At 43.3% G+C, this 20,243-nt stretch overlaps 1 protein-coding gene across 3 annotated transcripts in view; it reads left to right on the top strand.

Annotated features, from left to right (window-relative positions):
- Positions 1-8,803: 8,803 nt before the first annotated feature.
- Positions 8,804-20,243, top strand: part of NCALD (neurocalcin delta) — a 424,053-nt gene continuing 412,613 nt past the window's right edge. For 2 of the 3 annotated variants that reach the window (XM_030794975.1, XM_030794976.1), the window contains exon 1: positions 8,804-8,901. The gene's annotated coding sequence lies outside the window, so the exon portion shown is untranslated. Of the gene's footprint in view, positions 8,902-17,757; positions 17,829-20,243 lie in introns of those variants that run through there. The other variant, XM_030794977.1, reaches the window with a different exon arrangement.

Raw genomic sequence — 20,243 nt, 5'->3', positions numbered from 1 at the left:
TGAGGATGTTGCCAGAGGAGATTGACATTTGAGTCAGTGGACTGGGAGAGGAAGACCCACCCGCAATGTGGGTGGGCACCATCCAATCCGCTACCAGCGCAGCTAAAACAAAACAGGCGGAAGAAGGTGGGATAAGCTGGCTTGCTGAGTCTTCTAGCTTTCATCTTTTTCCCCGTGCTGGGTGCTTCCTTCCCTTCCTCCTGCCCTTAGACATCAGACTCCAGGTTCTTTGGCCTTTGGGCTCTTAGACTGATACCAATGGTTTGCCGGGGGCTCTCAGGCCTTCGGCCACAGACTGAAGGCTGCACTGTCAGCTTCCCTGCTTTTGAGGCTTTTGGACTCAGACTGAGCCACTACTGCCTTCTTTCTTCCCCAGCTTGCAGACGGCCTATTGCAGGACTTCTTGTGCTCATGTGAGCCAATTTTTCTTAATAAACTCCCTTTCATATAGCTGATAGTTCTGTCCCTCTGGCAGATCCTGATTAATACACATACTTTCATTTCTTTTTATATATACCTAGGAGTGGAATACTGGGTCATATTGTAACTCTATGTTTAACATTTTGAGGAACTAATAAATACTTCTGCAAAGTGGCTACACCATTTTTCAATCTCACTAGCAATGTATGAGGGTTCTAAGTTTTTCTGGATGTTGGCTAATCATATCACAAGGACACTTGGGTCTCAGAATGAAGAATGTGCAACACAAAGGTAAATAAAATTCATTTACAACCACACACAAATAAAAAACCCTGACTAGGCAAGGCAATCATGAGCAAAAGAACAAAGCTAGAGGCCTCACACTATCTGCTTTCAATCTATGCCACAAAGTAATAATTCAAACAGCAAGGTACTGGCAAAAAAATAGACACACTGATTAGTGGAACAGAATGGGGAGCCAAAAATGAACCTATACATGTACCATCAATTGATGTTTGACAAAGGTGCTAAGAATATACAATGGGCAAAGGATAGTCCCTTCAATAAATGGTGTTAGGAAAAATGGATATACACATAAAGAAGAATTAAATTGGACCTTTATCTCATACTATATACAAAAATCAACTCAAAAGGAATTAAAGACTTAAGCATAAGACTTGAAACTATAAAACTACTAGAAGAAAACATAGGAGAAAAACTACATGACATTAGTCTGGTCAATGAGTTTTTGGATTTGACCCCCAAAGTACAGGCAACAAAAGCAAAAATAAACAAATGGGATTGCATCAAACTATAAAGCTTCTACACAGCCCAGGAAACAACAGTATGAAGAGACGATCTATGGATTAGGAGAAAATATTTGAGAGCCGTACATCTATTAGAGATTAATATCTAAAATATATAAAGAACTCAAACAATAGCAAGAAGACAAATAATCTGATTTTAAAATGAGCAAGCGGCCTGAATAGACATTTCTCAAAAGAAGACATACAAATCATCAATAGCAATATGAAAAAATGTTCAACATTGCTAGTCATTAGGGAAATGCAAATTAAAACCACAGTGAGGTATCACCTTATACTTATCAGAATGGCTATTATCAAAAAGACAAAACAGTATTGGCAAAGAAGTGAAAAAAAGGGGACCCTTGTACATTGTTGGTGGGAATATAAATTAGTACAATCCTGGAAAACTATATGGAGTTTCCTTTAAAAACTAAAAATAGAATTACCATATAGCCCAGCAAACTCACTTCTGGGTATTTACCCAAACTATTTGAAATTAACTTGTTTAAGAGATATTTGTACCCCCATGTTCATTGCAGCACTATTCATAATAGCCAAAACATGAAATCAACCAAAATGTCCATCAACAGAGATGGATAAAGAAAATGTGCTATACAAGTATATGCATAATAGGATACTATACAGCCTTTAAAAAGAAGGAAATCCTGTCATTTGTGACAACGTGGATGGATTTGGAAAACATTATGCTAAGTGAAATATGCCAAGCACGGAAGGATAAAATCTGCATGTTCTCACTTACATGTAGAACCTAAAACAATCAAACTCCTAAAAGCAGAGAACTGAATGGTGGTTATCAAGGTTGGGGGTGGGAAGGGGGAAATGACAGTCAAAGAATATGAAGTCTTAGGAGGAATAAGTTTTTCTTTTGAGATCTATTGTTGCATGTTGAGGCAAATATAGTTAATAATAGTGTATTATACATTTCAAAATTGCTAAGAGAGTAAATTTCAAATGTTCTCACCACAAAAAATAAGTATTTGAAGTAATGGATATGCTAATTAGTTTGATTTAATTATTCTACATTGTATTCATAAATCATTCATAAATCACTTTGTATCCCATAGATATGTACAGTTATAATTTATCAATTTACAATAAAAATTTAAAAAGAATAACCATAACTCTCATACATTGCTGTTGAAATGCAATTTCAAAAACAGTTTGGCAGTTTCTTGTTTATTGATACACAATAATTTTACATATTTATGGGGTACATGTGATATTTTGATACGGGTATACGATGTACAATGATCAAACCAGAATAATTAGGATATTCACCACCTCAAACTTTTATCATTTCTTTGTGTTGGGAACATTTCAAATCTTCTAATGATTTTGAAATATATAATAAATTATTGTTAACTACAGTCACCCTACTGTGCTATCGAACACTAGAACTTATTACTTCTATCTAAGTGTGTTTTTGTACCTATTAACCAGCCTCCTTTCATACTCCTCCCCTTCCCAGCTCTGGTAACCACCATCTACTCTCTACTTCTATGAGTTTGATTGCTTTAGATTCCACATGTAAGTGAGAACATGTGGTATTTGTCTTTCTGCCTCTGGCTTAGTTCACTTAGCATAATGTTCTCCAGTTCCACCTACATTGCTACAAATGACAATATTTCATTCTTCTTTTTGGCCGAATAATATTTCATCATGTATATATACCACATTTTCTTTATTCATTGATCCATTGACAGACACTTGGGTAGATTCCATACCATGGCTATTGTGAATGGTGTTGCAGTAAATATAGGAATGTAAGTATCTCTTTGATATACTGGTTTCCTTTTTTTTTGGATATATTCCCAGCAGCTGGATCATATGATAGTTCTATTTTTCATTTTTTGAGGAACCTCTATACAGTTTTCCATAGTGGTTGTACTAATTTATATTTCCACCAGCAGTGTATTAGCATTCCCCTTTTCTCCCCATGCTTGCCAGCATCTGTTATTTTCTGTCTTTTTGATATGTATAGTTTAGCTATATATATATTATAGTTATACACTTACCATGGGATCTAATAATGCCAGTCCTATATATTTGACCAAATGGAATAACAGCTTGTATTCACACAAAAAACTGTAGGCAACTATTTTAGTAGCTTTATTAATAATTGCCCCAAACTGGAAATAACCTAACTTTCCTTCAACTGGTGAATGAATAACAACCTATGGTACATTCATACCATAAAAAGGAATAAATCATTGACGTACTTAACAACACAAATGAATAACACATGCTTTATCCTAAGTGAAGCCAGACTTGAAAGGCTGCATACTATATGATTCATTGATCTGACGTTCTTGAAAAGAAAGAACCACAGAGGCAACACATCAGTGATTGCCAGGGGCTAGGGTTACCGCAAATGCTTCACTACAATGGGCAGTAACATTTTTGGAGGGGTGACAGTGCTCTGAATTCTGATTGAAATGGTGGCTACTCAACCGTACATTTATTAAAACTCACAGAACTGTTTATTAAGAAAGTGAATTTTATTGTTTGTCAATTAAAAAAATAAATTTCAAAAGAGCCTTCAATGACTTTGCATTGTTCTTAGAATAAATTCCAACTGAGAGTAAATTTTATGTTCTTGATCCCAAGTTGCAAAACAGTCCATGGTCTGGCCCTGACACCCTGTGACCTTGTTTTTTACTCTCCCTTCTGTCCACTGTATTAAACTCATTTTATGCATCCTCTGAGATAGATGATAATGCACCAATTTGCTAGAGCAAACCTAGCAGTGGTCTGTACTGTCACTGTGTTCAGGGGGCCAGGTTGCTGCTACTCCTGCTACTACTCCGATTGAGGTGCTCACTGTGGCTGCTGCTCCCAGTCCCTCAGGGTGCTCTCAGGTACAGCCAGCCCAGCAGTGCCTCGCCTCCTGTCATATGCCTTGCCTTCCACCTTGGGACTTCCCTGATGTTGTCCAGGCAGCTACTTTGTGGCCACTCATATGCAACCTAGGAGGGCTAAGTTAACTAATGGGAGACTAAATTGACTAATGGGAGAAGGGAGCCTGCTAGTAAGTTTTCTTTCTTCCAACCACACCAGTAGTCTTCCTCCACTGCCGACAGACGTTTGGAGCTTCAGAAGCATTACATTGTTTCTCTGAAGACCATAGATCAGTACCTCTCTCTTGGATCCCTCCTAAACTCTCAGTAATGCCCGCATACTGCCTCCTGACCAACCCTTGGTGCTCCTGCAGACTCGAGTGGCAATGCCCAGCCACGGAATGCACTTCCTTGTAGTTGCTCTCCCTCTTCTCCTGACTCACTTCCCTTTTCTCTCAGTCCCACTCCCCTGTGATTTCACTTCCTTACATACTGTTCATGCCTAACCTTTTGCTCAGGCTCTACTTGCTAGGGAGTTCAGCCAAAGGCGCCCCCACCAAGCTCTAGCCACATCTGATTTCCTGGATTCCAGAATAAGCTGTGTATTTCCCCCGCCACCTACCCCCAAGTTAGAGCCTTTGCACTATGTTTCCTCTGCCTGGCTCCTTCCTCAGCTGTTCCATCAATCATTCTATGTGAATTATTGACATATGCACTCATCTAATATGTGTCTTATGTGCTCTATTTATTTTTCTCTCATTAAACTTTAAGCCCCACAAGAGCATGAACCTGTCTGTCTTGTTTAGTGCTATATCCTGAGAGCCTGGAGCAGCTCTAAGCACATAGGAGGCCCTTAGAATGAATACTTGCCATTGTTGGACTGGCTAGTCTAAAATCTATACATTCAGTTGCTTGCTTGACACAAACTTGCCATTCAGTGCCCAAAGTTGACCAAATGAGGTGGTGAGAGAACTGCCCCGGCAAATGAGACCTCTTGAGGTGGGAGGCTCTGAATGCAGACTTACTGTCGGTTGTCTAAGTGTTCCCGGTTTCCAATACCACACTGTTGAAAGAGCGTTTAAAAAAGCAGGGCCCGGCCAGGAGTGGTGGCTCACTCCTGTAATCCCAGCACTTTGGGAGGCCAAGGCGGGTGGATCACCTGAGGTCAGGAATTCAAGACCAGCCTGGCCAACATGGTGAAACCCTGTCTCTACTAAAAATACAAAAATTAGCTGGGCGTGGTGGCGGGCACCCGTAATCCCAGCTACTCAGGAAGCTGAGGCAGGAGAATCACTTGAACCTGGGAGGCGGAGGTTGCAGTGAGCCGACATCATGCCATTGCACTCCAGCCTGGGCAACAAGAGTGAAACTCCATCTTAAAAAAAAAAAAAAAAAAAAGCAGGGCCCAACATTCAGGCATAAATCTTTATGTCCTTGAATTAGGCAAAGCCTTTTAGATACGACACTAAAAGTACAAGCATCAAAAGAAAAGACAGATAATTTGTGTTTCATCAAAATGGAAAACTTTTATGCTTCAAAGGACACCCCAAGAAAATAAAAAGGCAAGCCACAGAAATGGAGGAAATACTGACAAATCATAGATCTGATAAGGGACTTATATCCAGAATATATAAAAAAATTCTCACACCTGGATAATAAAATGATAAATAACCTAATTTAAAATGGGCAAAGGATCTGAATAGACATTTCTCTGAAGAAGTTATGGCCAATACACACATGAAGATGATCAACACCATGAGCCATTAGGAAAATGGAAATCAAATGTTATAAGCTACCATTGTATGAGAACACATGGAACTCATGGACACAGGGAGGGAACAACACACACTAGGGCCCGTCTGTTGGTGGGGGTTAGGGGGCAAGGGGAGGAAGAGCACTAGGACAAATGCCTAATGCATGTGGGGCTTAAAACCTAGATGACGGGTTGATGGGTCCAGCAAACCACCATGGCACATGTATACCTATGTAACAAACCTGCACATTCTGCACATGTATCCCAGAACTTAAACATTTTTAAAAAGATACCATTGTACCTCCACTAGGATGGTATAATTTTTTCAGTGGCAAATAATAAGTGTTGGCGAGGATATGGAAGAAATCTGGAACCTTCATATAGTGCTGGTGGGAATGTAGAATGGTGCAGCTGGTTTGGGAAAAGGTATGGCAATTTCTCAAAATGTTCAACGTGGAGTTACCATGTGATCTGGCAATTTTACTGCTAGGTATATATATACCCAAGAAAAATGAAAACGTATATCCACGCAAAAACTTGAACACAAATGTTCATTGTAGCATTATCCATAATAGTAAAAAAGTGAAACAACCGAAATATCTGTCAACTGATAAATGGATAATCAAAATGTGATAGAGCTATACAATGACATCTTGTTTGTTAATAAAGAGGAACAAAGTACTGATGCATGCTACAACACGAGAGAGCCTTGATAACATTAAGCTGAGTGAAAGAAGCCAGTCACAAAGTCCTCAAATTGTATGATTCCATTTATATAAAATGTCCAGAATTGGCAAATCTATATATAGAGAAAATAGGTAAGTGGTCACTGGAAGTTGGGGGTTGGGGAAAGAAGGGAGTGAGCACTAATAGGTATGGGATTTATGGGGTGATGAAAATCAGTTCTAAAATTGGTTATGGTAATAGTTTGTATAACTAACTGTGCATATGCAAAAAATATTAAATTGCATACTTTGAGTGAATAGTATGATGTGTGAATTATACCTCAGCAAAACTGTTTCTTTTTTTTTTTAACAGTAGGGATCATTAAAGAAAAAAATCACATCAATAAAGAAAAGTAGATAAAGTGGACTTTAAAATCACCTCTCTCTCTGAGGAATCCCACCCCAAGCACTTTCCTAACTGCTTCCTATGCACAGAGTCTGTCCAGACTACAGGTGACAAACCGATGACCAGGGGACCACTTGTGGCCTACAAATTCTTTTTTTCTTGGCTTATAGAGCACATAAAATATTTAAAAAATAAGTTACTAATATTTTAAAATTAGAAGAGTTCACATTAAACATGAACTTCTGGCTTCTCTTGGGGGCAGGGGGAACCAAACTAAAATAAAATAAAATACCCTGACTCGATGGCCACACTGGACCCTCTTTTCCCACGTAGAAAAATGAGGCTGCCTTTTTCAGGGCCATTGTGCCCTTCTCAGTTTGTCCCTGTATAACCACTTAAGTTACTTCTTTGTCACCTGCTTTTATCCTTTAGGGACATTTGGGTTTGCAATACCTGTGCAGACCTTTTGCTGCATCAAATCTTTGTGGTTTTGGGTCCCGTTGCCTTAGGCCCTGCTTGATGATTGGCTAATCCTATGGTGGTTTCCAACCCTGGCTGCACATCAGAGTCTCCTGGGGCCCATGTGAAAAAAATACCCATACAAAGCTGGACACCCCTGAATGCCGGATTTTTTCTATAACAATTAGATTAGACTCTCTCGGGGTGGGGCCTAGTATTAAGAAAAAAGAAAAAACCAAAAACCAAAAAATCCAACTTTCCAATGCAAATTTTTGCTTGCATTGGGTTAGCAGATTAGTCCAACATTTCTCCTCCTGTGTGTCCAGGAAGGGAAATGCTGGGCTAACCTGCTAACCCAATGCAAGCAAAGGTTTTAGCATTTGATAATGGTTTAACAGCCTCTCAGATAATTGTTGTTTTTCAATTGAAGGCAACCGGTAGAGCTAGGAAAGGGCGCTTTTGATTAGATGAACCTTTTACTTGATGTTTAAATCAGAGTTGGCAGCTGTCTGGACCTCAATGTAACTGTCCTTTCTATAACCGGTCATGTTAAAAGATCTTGCAAACATTACAACAAGGAAGGCCAGGTCACGGTGCCTTTGCGGCCTTGTTATTTTTAACCAGCAACTTTTTAAATTGATGAAGTTGAGTTACTCTTGAGACCTTCTGCGGGTTCTGGAAATGTCACCAAGGTTGACAAGCACAAGGAGTTAGTTACAGTGGCTTTTTGAGAGGCCATGAGTGGACGACGCAGCAAGACAGGAAACAGGTGCTGGCAGCCAGCAGGCATTCGATAAATATTGGGTGAATGAATTGACAAGACATTTTGCTTCTCATTATCTCCACACGAGATGAAAAATTTGAGGGGAGAAAGGAGGGGCAGGAGAGGGGCCCCATAGATGTCTTCCTCCAAATTTTTTGTTAAGCCTTTCCTAGACAGTTTACAGAAGGCTTTGGGTAGAGAAAGCACTAGTTAGACAAAAGCAGCCCCCTCCCACCTTGGCATGAAGAGTCCAGAGGAGACCACCTGAGAAGCTTTTCAACTGCCTTCCAAGGCTCCCTTGAACTTCACTGCGGGAGAGCAGGGACCCCAGACCCCCACTCAAATCGAAGCTTCGAAGGAGGTGCTCTAGGCTGAATCTGACCTCCCACGACCCGAGGAGGCAAACAGATGGCACCCCTTGGAAAGTAGCAGTGCAGGCTGGCTAAAGGCCTGGGCGGTGAGCTAGGACTATGGGGCACAGTGGGGACATGCCCGGGTGGCTGCACCAGGGCAAGGCAGGGGCGTCCACTGCACCTGTCTCATCTTGGCCCCCCTGCAACCCCGCGGTCAAGCCCACCCTGGAGAGGCTGCCTGCGGGGCTGCAGTGGAGAGGGGGTCTGCGGCCGCGAGGAGGGAGGTGGCGAGCCAGGCTGGGGAGGGGGGCGCGGCTGGCGACGGTGCTGTCCAAGGGGAGGCGGGCGGAGGGAAGGCGCTGCCGCTGCTGCCGCCGCCTCGCCCGAAGCGACACAGACGCTGGGAGCGGCCGAGGCGGTGAGTCGCAGCGCCTTCCCTCCGCTTCTCGGGAGCCAGAGCGGAGTCGGAGTTGCAGCCGGGGCGGGTGTGCCGGGGGCGGCTGCTGGGGGGACCCGTGCACTTGGGGCGCCGCGAGCGCAGGGGTGGGTTCGAGGAGCGCGCGGTCCTGGGAACCTGGTTCCAGCAGCTCCCTCCTGGGTGCAGTTCACCCTGTCAATTCCTCTGTCATTCCCCCAGTGCCTCTGAGGGAAAACAAAACAAAATCACAGACCCTGAGGGTGGGCGGCAGAAAAGGAGAGAGCAACTTTGCAGAGGGCCGCGCAGAGGCGCGTGGGGCCGCCGGGATGGGGCGCGCTGGGCGGAAGGGGGCGTTGGTGAGCCTGGCGGCCCGGGGACATCTGGAGCATCCCGCCCCGGGAGCCGGGGCCGGGGCCGTGGTCCGGGGCACCCGCTGGATCCCGGGCCTGCGGAGTCTGCCCGGAAAGGCCGCAGGAGGCGGGCGCGGGGCGTGGGCGTCTGGGGAGGGGGCCGAGGGAGAGGCCGAAAGGCGCTGGTTGAACCTGGACGAGGAAACGGTCTGCATTTTGGACTCAGGACCTGAAAGATTCGTGTCCCTTGCGCTCGAGGACTCGGGAAGGGTGTGCTGGGGAGATGTGTTTGAGTGTTTTTCAGTGCATACCGATTTATTTTTAGCTCCCAGAGAAGCAGGATGTGCAAAGTGGGTTGTATCAGCCCGGGAGGGGCAGGAGGTCTCCCTGTCCGCAGGAAATACACAAGTTTTTTTTTTTTTTCTAATGCTGCAGATGCTTGCTTTAACTTTTGTGCATGGAGAAAGAATGCCATTTGGCGCTCTGCAGAGCTCCTGCCAGGATCAGTTTCTTCCTGCGGGTCTGTCGGAGGCTGCAGGCGAGGCGGCTGTGTGTGCTTCTGTGCTTACACGCTAGCCCCGCAAGAAGGTCTATGTTCTGTTCCGTAGGGCAGCTACGGTGAAACACAGAAGTAGGCTGCCAAGGTCTCACTCTCTCAGAAGGAAACCACACAAGCTCGCTCAAAGTTTTCCTACTTCTGGCTAATTTGAAAATAATAGACCTAAGCCACTGTGTTACCAAGAGCAGAGTTTGCTGTCAGGGGTTTCTCAGACCTAATTGGAAATGCTTGTGAGGTTTTTCACTCCAATTGGGAGATCCCTGTGTTTTATGGCCAAAGGCCGTGATGCAAAGACTGCAAAGGAGAGGGGGTGTGGTGTGATGGTGGGAGTGTGGGTACTTGCGGTAGCGGGGCAAGGACAGATCTGGGGAGGAGCTTCAGGGGAGGAGGCTCAAGAAACTGAAATTCACATGTTTACCTACCCAAGCCAGATCTCTGGAAATTGTCCTGGAGTCTCCCCTGTCTCAACCATTCAGTGTCCAGTCCTGTAGACCCTCTGTCCGGAACTGTACTAGGAGAGTTGCCAATATGGACATTAGGAGTGTGAGCTCTTCAGCCAGACAGCCGGGTTTAAGCTGTGGCTCATTCATCAATAGCTCCTGGATCTTGGGGTCCTTACTTAACCTCTACTGTGTTTTCTGATCTGAGGCATGAGGTTGATAATAGATAACAAAGCTATCTCAGGGTTACTGTGAAGATAAAATGAGTTAATACCCAGAAAGCACTAAGCATCATGCCTTGTTGTAAGTGCTGCATAAATGTGAGCTCTTATTATTTTTGTTGTTGTTGCTATACGCCCTCTTCTCTCAGTTCCTGCTGTCACTGACTTAGTTCATATTCTCAGCACTTCTTGCCTGAATTGTTCCAATTGCTTTTGAGCTTGTTGCTCCCAATCAGGACCGTCTTACTCCAGTCCATTCTCCAAACTGTGGACACTCATTCCAAAAACAAAAATCAAAGCCGGTCATTCTGCTTAATTTCCTTTAGAGATTTTCTGTGGTTTTCAGGATAGAATTCAGACTCCAGGGACTTTCATGGTCCCACCCTTCTCTCTTCATTAACCTCATCTCCCAAGCCTCCCCCTGTGTAGCCTCTGCTCAAGCCACTGAGCCTCGGCATCTATCATCTCCCCAACCTTGCTTGTCTGGTCAACTCCTATGCATTCTTTGCAGCTCAGCTGCTGCGACACTGCCTTCCAGCAGGCTGCATGGCACTCCCCCTCCCAGAGGTGCCTCTGCTTCATGCTGCCATGCTACCCTGGATATAGCCCTCGCATCATTCTGCACCATTATCTATGTATCTTTCTATGTACATTATGTATGTATCTATGTATCAAGGCACCTGCAAGTGCCTTAAGAGATGGATTCTGACTGTAGGTACATATTTGTTGGATGAATAAACAAACATCGGTCAAACAAAATCCAGTCCTTTTCACTAAAGCCAGAATCAAACATAGAGAATAACAGACAGAGAGGAGGACCAAACCAAGCTTTATATCTAACACTCTACGATAAAAAACCTTGGGAAATACTAAGGAATCAAGAGTTGGTCAAAAGAAATGTGGCATACTATCTTGAAACTGATCGGATCCTTGCCCTCGAGGTGTGTCCTTTTAATGGTGAGGGGCAGACTAACAATAAAGAAATGTAACGATCCGAACCCTTCTCTTTCCTTACTTCTCTCATAAAAAGGTCGGGCATCTCAGATGTGGCTGTAGGGGATGAAGGTCCAATTTTTTGAAAGGGTTGTGCAGTGAATTTGGTTCTGGAGGCAGAGGTGAAGTTCATAACACACATGGGTTTTATAACTTTTCCTTGAATTATAGCATCCCTCAGAGTGTGAATTTCAGATTGCCTGGTATTGGTATGATAACAGGAAACTTCCAGTCACCAAAGCTCTTTTGTTACTTTTTGGACTATTCAGTATGTTCAGATGGTACTTTTCTGACTCAGGCACCCACTCCAAGCTCTCCAACTCCTGGGGTCCCAGGAAGTTGCACAGGAAGATAAGAGCTGCTGCTTCCCTGAGGCAGCCCCAGAGTCTGGCTTCAAAGCTCTAGAGCAGGATTTTTGTACAACTGAGAGCAAAGAATGAGCTTTATATTTTTAAAGGGTTGTAAACAAAAACACAACACAACAAAACACGGAGAAGAATATGTGATAGAGACCATGTCTAAAATACTTACTACTTAGCTCCTCATAGAAAAATTTTGCCAACTGTTGCAGTGAAGCTGAGACACATTGGTTTCATTTTGCATGTCATCTGATTGGCTGCCTGGAAAGTTGGGTCCAATAGGAATCCAAGGCTGGGTCCGGGCTCAGCAAGAAAGTGTGCTGTGGTCAACTAGTGATGTCTGTCTGCTAGGGAATGGGATTAGGGAATAGGCTTCACCATTCCTATCCTAGAGAATATCATTTGCGGATAATGAAGATGGAAATCAGGGATAGAGCACATGAGTTAAAAGTCCCTAGAAGGCAGGAGCTTTCTACCACAACAATGAACAATCACTGCAGTTAACATTGATATTGCCATTTATTCAGTGTGTACTATGTGGCCCTGGTTTACATGGGATACCTCATTTAACATTTATGATAATTTTTCAGGAGCTATTTTACTTAGGACTCAATTCTGTTGTGAGTGTCAGGAACCCCAACATTCAAACTGTTTTAGCAAAAAAGGAATGTTATTTTGGCTCTGATAACTCCTCAGTCCAGAGGAAGACATTTCAGGTGTGGCCTGATTCAGGCCTCAAACATTGTTAGTGGGACCTCATTTCTCTATTTTTCTGTTTGCTTTCATGGAGTCGGCACCATTTTTAGTACCATTTCATTGAGGCCCCATCTTGTTGTAGGATGGCTGGAAGAGCTCCAGACCTTACATAGTCTGGGCTTTAAATCCAGCCAGAAAGTGGAAGTCTCCATCCCGGCATTGCTCACAATGACTTACTCTGGCTCGTCAGCATTGATTGGGTCCTGTGTCTCTTCCTGTGACCAGGGTGCCACATGTTACTAGGCTTGGGCTTGGTCACATGTCACACATTTCATCCTTAGAGATAGGCTAAGAAATAGGAGCAGGGGTGTTTCTTCGGCAGAAAATTGTTATACTCTCACCAAGAGATGAGCCCCTGGATTTTGGATTGCAAAGCAACAGATGTTCACTGTAGGACTGTTAGCATTCCCTCTTCATAGATAAGAGAAACAGCCTTAGGAGCACGCAATAATTTGCTCAAGGTCACATGGTCAGTAAATAGTGGAGTTCTCATCTGAAACCCACAATTTATGCACTTAGTAGAATTACTTGTGAACAGAATATTTAAAGTGAGTTTAGTGAGCTTAGTGTGAAGGTCTAGCCTCTCTATTCCTGCAAGTATAGCTATATAACTTCAAGAAATTTTAAGTTCTGACTGGCTAGAAGACATGAGAAAAATGACATAGATGTCTCTGCCTGAATTTTTACTCAACTATTTGACCAATATTCTTGAGCAGTTTCTACATGCTCAGCATTCTGTTAGGTTGTAGGGATATAGGCTGAATAAGATCTAGTCCCCTGTCTTTAGGAATTTATATTCTAATGTGAAAGTGCAAGACATAATTAGGGAAGGGATTGACTAGAATCTGGAGCAGGTAGGGGAATGTGCAGGAGGTAAGTTCCCTTCCTGGGGATGGTGGTCTTGCATTTTGTTTCCTGAGGCAGCCCCAGTACAGTGCTTTGTGCCATAGGCAAACAATAAATATTTCTTGAATACAACCTTTTAAAAAACTGTAGTTAAATATACACAACATAAAATTTACCATTTTAACCATTCTTAAACATACAGTTCAGTGGCTTTAAGTACATTTACATTATTGTGCAACCATCACCACCATCCATCTCCAGAACTTCTTCATCCTGCCCAGCTGAAATTCTGTTTCCACTAAACACTAACGTCCTATCTCCTCCTCCATTCCAACCTCTGGCAACCACTATTCTACTTTCTGTCTCTATGAGTTGACTACTCTAGGTACCTCATATAAATGGTATTTGTCTTTTTTGTAACTGGCCTATTTCACTGATAATAATGTCCTCAGAGGTCATCCATGTTGTAACATGGGCAGAATTTCTTTCCTTTTTAAGGTGGAATACTGTTCCATTGTATGTATGTACCACACTTTGTTTATCCATGCATCTGTTGATGGACGTTTGGGTTGCTTCCATCTTTTGGCTACTGTGAAAACATTGCTGTGAATATGGGTGTACAGTGATATGTTCAACTCCCTGTTTTCACTTCTTCTGGGTATATGCCCAGAAGTGGAAATGCTGAGTTATATGGCAATTCTGTGTTTAATTTTTGGAGGAACATCCACTGTTTTCCACGGTGGTACCATTTAACATACCCACCAGCAATGCATAAGGATTCCATCAACACTTGTTATTTTCTGTTTTTTCTTTTAATATAATAGCCATGCTAGTAGGTGTGAAATGTTGAACACTTTCTTGAAGGTAGGTTGGAATTGAATTGTGAGAAATAGTGGTAGAGTTTAAACTTCATTCTAGGGTCATGGGGAACCACTGGATATTTGTTGCCTGTGATAATGGCATGATCAGAAGGTTTGGACATTAGAGAGGGAGTGGGGAGAAGAGGAGAGCAGCAAAGAAGTTATTTTAATTATTTAGATGAGAGAACATAATAGTTTTCCCCACATCTGTACAACTGAAAATATTATGTCTATCTCTAGTAAATGGTACTGAACTTGGGGAGGAAATGTAAATACGGCATTGAGAGATCTCATGGCCCAGGATTCCTCAGAGAAGTAGACTACTGTTGCTAATAATAGCACTCATGCTAGCAAATGCCTAAAGGTGATTCAAGTATTGATTAATTCTGATAAATCCTATGAAAGATTCCTCCTCCAGCATCCCATAAGGAGGCAGATGAACTGCTCAGAAGGCAGTAACTGAGGAAAGTTAACCAAGGGACTATTTACAAAGGTGCGGGTAAGATCAGGGTACCCACCAGAAGTGGCCAGCAATGCATGGAAGCCTTCACCACCCAGCCCTGACAGCATGAGGTGAGAGAGCAGTTTCTGGAGTTGTTCAGGGGACAGGGCTTCTGGCTGGAGCTGTGGTTTTCAGTAGAGGAATATGACTACTGCCCATTACGGCCTGGTGGGGAGGCATCCAGGTGGATAAGGCCCCAACCACTCTCTTCCACTCTCTGATCTGGTGCTGGTGCCTCCCAATTGGCCAAACTAGCCAGAGCCAGACAGCAAGAAGGCCTATCTTGATGTGGGACTATCTTGTAGTCCATAGTAGCCAACACAAATTAGTGTTCTAATTATCCCCAATTTACAGGTAAGTGAACGGAGGCACTGAGAGGTTGAATGATTTACCAACATTGGGAGCTAGTGCAGGTTATGGAGCTGAAATCTGAAGACTGACAAATAATCAGAAATCATTAGCACATTTCTTCTGTATATGCAGCTGGATCTGGAAGGTTACGTTTTCCCCAACCTGTGCGTTTTTGATTCTTTGGAAATAATCTGATGTGTACGAACTTGGCTTGGCTGTCAATAGGCCTGCTCAGATCCCCCACTTTTTACAAAAAGAATGTACTTCACAGGCATATTTCATACTTGATTCATTATATTTAGATAAAAAGAATATTTTCCGTATACTTGATGGGATTGACAACATGTTCTTGAATCACATTTGCTACACATGAAAAAGATGTAAGTTGTGTGTTTTTTTTTTTTTTGAGTTGAAAGTGCCAACGGAGTTGACAGTGTCACCTGGCTGTTTAAACATTAGTGAGACCTTGGGCTGCAGTAAGAGAATACTGTTCAAAGGAAGGGAGAGGATCATTCCCTCTGTGCTGCCCTGACTGGTACAAGTTAAGGGGATTTCTCATGAGCTGGTGGATGCCGAGCACAGTAGCTGGGACTCTCTGGCCTGGAATCGCTCTGTGGGACTTTTATATTCTTTTCTTCACATACATGAAAGCACTGCACTGAGGGAAAGGGATTAGACTCATCTGGGGCCAGAACTAGGCCTACTGAGAACACGGAATGGGCTGCTTTGGAAGGCTTCATATAGTCCCTGGCCGGAGATTGTGAAGCTGAGGCCACAGGTGAGAGATGGGGCTGTGAGCTTATATTGGTTTCCTGTGGCCGCTGAAACAAATGACCACAAAATGGTGGTTGAATGCAACAGATATTTATCCTCTCACAGCTCCGGAGGCTGGAAGTCTGAGGCCGAGATGCTGTGCTTCCTCCAGGCGTTCTAGGGGCAACTTCATCCTTTGCCTCTTTTAGCTTCTGGTAGCTGCAGCATTCTTGGGCGTGGGGTTGCATCACTCGAGCTGCACTCCATGTCACATTGCTTCCTGCTCTTCTCTGTGTGTCTCTCCTCTGCGCATCTTTTATAAAGACATTTGTCACTGGATTTAGAACCCACCTGCGTGATCCAGAATGATTTTATTTCAAGATCCTTTATTACATCTGCAAAGACCCTTTTTCCAAGTAAAGTCATATTCACTGGTTCCAGGGGTTAAAGCTTGGTTATGGCCAGGCCTGGTGGCTCATGTCTGTAATCCCAGCACCTTGGGAGGCCGAGGCAGGAGGATTGCTTGAGCCCAGGAGTTCGAGAACAGCCTGGCCAACAAGGTGAGACCCTGTCTCTACAAAACTAAATACATAAATAAATAAAAATAAAAGAAAAAATATTAGGCCTCTTGGCATGCACCTGTGGTTCCAGCTACTTGGGAGGCTGAGGTAGGAGAATCTCTTGGGCCCGGGAGGTGGAGGCGGCAGTGAGCCATGTTGATGCCACTGCACTCCAACCTGGGTGACAGAGTGATACCTTGTCTGAAAACAACAACAACAACATCCCACAAAAAAACCCCAAAAAAGTCTTGGACACTTGGACATACCTTTTTTTGGGGGTCACCACCATTCAACCCACAACAGAGCTCAATGTTTAGGATACACGGCAACTATGGATTCTCTGACTCTGTTACGGTGCCCCTAGATTTGATTTACTGCCTGGATATTAGGTTCCTTGACACAGTAGAGGTTTTTTGTTTGTTTGTTTATTATACTTTAAGTACTAGGGTACATGTGCACAATGTGCAGGTTTGTTGCATATGTATACATGTGCCATGGTGGTGTGCTGCACCCATGAACTCGTCATTTACATTAGGTATATCTCCTAGTGCTATCCCTCTCGCCTCCCCCCACCCCATGAGAGGCCCCGGTGTGTGATGTTCCCTTTCCGACACAGTAGAGGTTTTCTAAATGCTTTTGATTTGATCATTTGAAATTTTATTCTAACTTTAAACAACAAAATTAACAAACACTTAAAATCTACCATCTGTTACTTCTGAAATAAAAGGGTGAGTGAAAGAGGCTGTCAGAAGCCAGTTTGATCCCTGTCTCGGCTAAACGTTTTCTGGGCTTCGCTTTGCTGGATGGCATTGAAGGAAATGAATGGGAAAAAGAGCTGCCACTGGTCCTGTTCGGGCTTCTCACCTGGGGCTTTCCCAGATGCTTTTAGAAATATAATTTCTCAGAGGAAGGCTAAGCATGCTGGAGCCTTTCAGGAAAGGGAAGCAGAAGCAGCAGAGACTCAAGTTTCTAAGCCCATGCTTCAGGAAGCATCCACTACAAATATTGTTTGTGAATGCCATTGACCCATCCACGCATCTTTTATTTATGTATCTTCAACAGTGAGCCCCAAAGTAGGGCCTGTGCACATCGGGCACGTAAGGCAAGGTAAAGAGTAGCTTTGGCAATGGCCTGGAGAATTCGATGACTGTAGCCCATCAAATGAGGTGTATCAGAAAAGTCCACTCCAGGGCATCAGTTATTCTGTTTTATTGTCTGCATTGATCGCATTAACTGGGGAAGAGCCAAAATCCATTCAGTCTGTGCTATGGAGTAGCAGTTGTAATTAAGGTCTGTTTCTCTCTAGGGGGCAGCTAATTTTGGTTTCTCAGCTGCTTTACAGTTTGACTTCAAAAGAGAGGAAGGACAGAAGAAAAGGTAAAATGCCCCTTCATGTTACCGTGTTACCTATCCTACTGTATCATTGTTACTCTAGTTAATATTAACTTTGGATCCTTTTGCTTTAACAGTGTATTGGAATACTGTGATACTTACAGGATTTAGTCTCACTACCTGAAGAAAAGGTTTGCCCTGCAGGGGACCAACTACATAGTTTGTGGGGCTCACAGCAAAATGAAAGTGTGGGAACTTTGTTTAAAAAAATTAAGAATTTGAAGATGGTGCTAGTGGAGGATGAATGCCAGCGTGGGGCCCTGCTGAGTATGGGGCCTGTGTGATGGCACAGGTCACATGTCCATGAAACTGGCTTTGTACATATGCTGAGGATGGTGTCCTTTTACCTACCTGGCACCTTAACTCCCAAAGAGTGACCAGGCCAGTTTCCTCTGCCTTGGTGGCAGCACAGCTCTTCTGTAGGGCAAGGGCAGTAAGCGGCCTGGATGTCTCCTGTTGGCCCTTCCACGTCCCTAGCTCCCTTCTCCACCTGGCTGTGTGCCCCAAGAGGCGATCTTTACCACTGGGATCAATGGTCATCTTTTCTTCTGACTTCTGGTATAATTTGGCCAGAAATCAGCAGGAGACGGGAGGGTGGGAGGAGAGTGAGGTAGGGTATTTATTCCCCTGTCCCTCCACTGGGTTGCAAGCTGCAGCTTGGTGTGTGTGTGCTAAAGACCACAGCGCCTGCCAGCTATCCTCTCCATATCGCCACCCTCTTTGGGTTCCATCAGCCACTTCCTCCCCTCATGCCTTCAGGCCTAGGGTGGTCATGCCTTCCTGCTATTACTAGCCTTAGAGTCCTGCATCATCCTTCATTGCTTTCCTGAACCCCTGTATGACTTTCTTCTCAATAGCCTCTTCAGTAGGGCTCCTCCATAGGATCTAAGAGCAGCCTCTTTAGTTTTCTGGTTGGGCTTTAACTGATTTGGTAACCCCTGGACAGAGTTTGGCCACAGCTTGCTCTGCTGCAGGGCAGAAAGAGAGAAGCTGGTGGCTGTGATAACAAGTGACTCTGCTGGGCCAGCTCCTGGTAGGGATGGGTGATCAGAAAGCAGTACCTCCACATCTACAGTGGTGGAGAACATATGTGTGAGAGCTAGACATTTGAATTCTCTGGCCTGACTTTGGGGAAGTCATCTCATCCATAAAATGAGCGAATGACAGCCCTTCACTTACAGGGCTGTTTTGAGCATGAAGCGAGATCATGTGGGCATCATGCTTGTCATAGTGTCTGGCACACAGGAAGTGCTCAAGAAGCACTGCTGCTTTTAGCATTAGTTCCATGGAGTGACCCCCTCGAGGGGATACACTTGCTACTCTTCTCTGATCTGAACTAAGGCACTGACAGCCTAGACTACACCAATAATCATCAAGTTTTCACTGATTCATGGTTGTTTGGGGTGCTAGTTCTGTCTTTTCAACTAGATTGTTCTGAAATTGTTCTTATCTTATATACCTTTTAAAAAACTAATATAAGTGCCCAACCCAGTAGGTAGCACATCATAACTGGCCAAGAAATATTTCTTGGCTAAATATAAGATGACTACATAATTTATTGTTCACATCGGGACATTTTTGAGAGTGAAAGGGGAGGACTTTCCAATAATTACAGCAAAACAGCAGGCACAAATGGGGACTGTCCTAGGCAATTCAGGTAAAGAAACATAGTTATTCTACTTAAGTGGGACTTAAGGCAGTTTTCAAAATACGTTTTTAAAATTTGCCAGCCTACCATATTTTGTATTCGTTTGCCTTTGGTTTATGAGATAAAAACATGAAATTTGAAAAACACAGGCAAAAATATGCTTAACACTCCTAATAGATTCTTGGCCTGAATTTGAGGCAATGGCCCAGGGCCTCTTATCAGATAGAGACCTACTTTTATACTTTGTTACCCTACTTTACACTAGGTACCTATTTATAAACTTTCTTCTGTGCCTGCTTTTAAAAAAGATAATCTCCTAGTTATTGTCTTTCTTGCTATAGTGCTCATTTACGCTCAAAAGATGGCAAAAATAGATTTATATACATCCGTTTTTTGGAACATCTTTGTCTTTGTATTTCTGGTTGCCTGGGTGACATCTCCAAGAGAATATGTGCTAATCTGCTATTACTGAAACAGAGATAAGGTGGAAACTATTTTTAGGCCTGTCTATACCTTTCCTTTTCTCCCCTAAACCATTTAATTGGTTTGTTTTTTTCTGTTTCCATTGTCTGAAGGGCATGCATAGCTTCTGTCTTAGTCCATTTTGCGTTGCTATAATGGAATAAGTGAGACTGGGTAATTTATAAAGAAAAAAGGTTTATTTGGCTCATAATTCTGATGTCTGTAAAAATTCAAGATTGGGCATCTGGTGAGAGCCTCAGGCTGTTTCCATTCATGATGGAAAGTGAAGA

The sequence above is a fragment of the Nomascus leucogenys genome, chromosome 16, assembly GCF_006542625.1.
Source record: "Nomascus leucogenys isolate Asia chromosome 16, Asia_NLE_v1, whole genome shotgun sequence".
In the NCBI taxonomy this organism is placed as follows: domain Eukaryota; kingdom Metazoa; phylum Chordata; class Mammalia; order Primates; family Hylobatidae; genus Nomascus; species Nomascus leucogenys.
This window is presented reverse-complemented; position numbering and strand designations above follow the sequence as displayed.